This window comes from Vombatus ursinus, unplaced genomic scaffold (assembly GCF_900497805.2).
Source record: "Vombatus ursinus unplaced genomic scaffold, bare-nosed wombat genome assembly UNPS02014770.1, whole genome shotgun sequence".
In the NCBI taxonomy this organism is placed as follows: domain Eukaryota; kingdom Metazoa; phylum Chordata; class Mammalia; order Diprotodontia; family Vombatidae; genus Vombatus; species Vombatus ursinus.
In genome coordinates, this window is record NW_020954548.1 from 7,303,067 (window position 1) to 7,305,758 (window position 2,692).

A 2,692-nucleotide genomic window follows, 5' to 3' on the forward strand; every position below is an offset into this window, starting at 1 on the left:
TAAGGTTTTCAAAACACTTTACATCTATTATTTCACTTGATCCTCAGAACAACTCTGTGAAGTAGGTCGACAGGTTTGATAATCTCCATTTTATAGATGAGGAAACTGCCAAGCAACTAGTGTGTGATCATGCAATCATCACGTGTCGGAGGCAGGATTCTGACACATGTCTTTCCTGGGACACTAGGTCCACAGCCCTTTCCACTACATCAAGTTGACTCTTAATTTGTCTGTTTCATGAATAACTCTTACCCACACCTGCCTTGGCCCCTTGCTTCACTCCAAAAAAATCAAGTGAAATATTCTTTATAAAGCTCTTAGAAAGGAACTATATAAGATGTCATAATCATGATATCATCAGAATCATGATCGTAATCATCATTGTTCACATCAATCATCATCATCATTACTCATAGTTACCATGATCATTATTCACTCCTGTTGTTCAACTTACCTACATTCTGATTGTTTATCCAAACCCTATCTACCTTCCAAAGTCCCACCCACCTTCCCATCTCTTCCAAGAAGCTCTCCTTGCCTGCTCCATCCTTCACTGGTCTCCCCCTTTTCTGCACCCTTCAACAATTAAAATCTGTACCTCACTCTTTGGATTGTCTCTTCTTTGTGGAAAGGTGCCAGGTCTTTTGCTTCTGTGTCTCCTTCAAAGGGTGGCTTCCATCACAAATTGTTAATTCACTGATGGATTGACAGCATGTCCATACCATCCCCATAATCCAAACCCACAGCAAAGGGAGGGAAAAAAAAAAATCCTGACCTTTGAATGAAAGAATTGGCAGCTTCCCGGTTTTTCATACTGTAGTTCCCTGGCTTCTTTTTTTAAACCTTCTAGGTTAAGAAAATCTCTTTTTTTTTTTAAGTGCCCAGCAACCGTGAGTCATCAGGGCCTGTTGTTTATTTAGCAAATAGTACAAGTATAATTACAGTTAGGCATCAGCTGCTCTGAAGCAGCATGAGACAGCATGTTCATTGAGCTCAGCAGGGCGAGCAGTAAAAAGCTCTACAGGGGATACAATTATACACTGATCTCCCTCACTCCATCACCTCTGACTTCTGGCAAGTGGAAATTCAGCACCTCCATACCCTGGCAAACGTATTCAGAAACAGATGTGGAAGCCACAGACCAGGAGGCCAAGGACATCCTTCCCCTTTCCACATCCCTTCTCCATGAGCATTTTTAATTTGATCGTCTAATTGTTCTACTGGCTTCCTTTGGAGATTCAATCTTGTGCTGCCAAATCTCTCTTCTCTCTAGACACCCTATAGCAAGAAAATAATCATAGCTAGCATTGACAGTGATTTGAAGTTTACAAACCACTTTACACACTATCTCATTTGAACCCCATGACACCCCCCACCCCGTTTTGTTGCTGTTATTGTGCCGTTGATTGAGTTGGGTCTGAATCTTCATGACCCGCTTTTGGGGTTTTCTTGGCAAAGATACTGGAGGGGTTTGCCATTTCCTTCTCCAACTCATTGTACAGATGAGGAAACTGAGACATCACAGAGCTAAGTGACTTGCCTAGGGTCACACAGCTACTTGAGTGTCTGAGGTCAAATTTGAACTCAGGTCTTCCTGACTCCAGACCTAGTACTCCATCCACTGCACCACCTGGTTTCCTGTTAAATGAGTGCAATTATATTCCATATTTTATAGGTAGGGAAACTGAGGCTAAAAAAGGTTGAGTGACCCAGGGTCATAGATATATGTTAGTTATCTAAAGCAGGTTTTGAGCTCAGGTTTTCCCTACTTGAAGAATAGATCTTTCTCTCCATTATAGCACCAAGATGACAGAAGAGAAGGAAAGAAAAATCTGACAAGACTCTGGGCAAAATTATTGGGGGGGGGGAGGCGGAGGCAGAATGCAGAGCTAGTGTAATCCAAGCCTTCCAAAGCAAATGATTTAACATATGTAAAGTGCTTTCCAAATCTTAAAGTTCCACATAAATGCTAGCATTGTTACTGTTATTATTATTATCTCTCAGTCCTTTTTTCCCTGGTTCCTCCAATCTTCTCTAATACCCACAGGTCTCCTCTTCCTGTCCTCCTTTCTAACCCCGCCCCCCCCCCCAAAAGGAGCTGATGCATTTATTCTCACTAACCTAGAGATGACTGATAAGAATTTTTTTTCCCCCTCTAAGGCTATTGATCTGTTAAAAATGCATAAAGTCTCATTCCTTAGAACAGATGACTCTCTACCTCTGGAATCTCTTGTCTCAGCAAAGGGATTACAAAGAAGAAGGCTGGGGGGAGGGGGGGAGTGGCCTTCGTGAAATCCTACCAAATAGAAGGCTGTCTATACCACTCCTTAGACCTCCTTTTCAAACTATAGGGAATGTGCCAAATCTAATCATAGACCTCAGGGGCAGCTTCCTGCCTTTTTAGTCCAATCATAGGATAAGAGTTTAGAGGAGGGTTTCCTAACCTAAGATCTTTGGAAAGATTTGGGGGGGGGTGGATTTGTGAACTTAGATGGGAAAGAAAACATATCTTTTATTTCAATATAAGTGGTTTCCTTTTTAAACCTGTGAGTTTTATGCATTTAAAAACAGTTTCGAAAAGGGACCCTGCTTCACCAGACTGCCATAGAAGTCCATAATGCTACCACTTCTATTACTACTACTATTACTACTACTACTACTACTACTACTACTACTACTACTACTACTACTA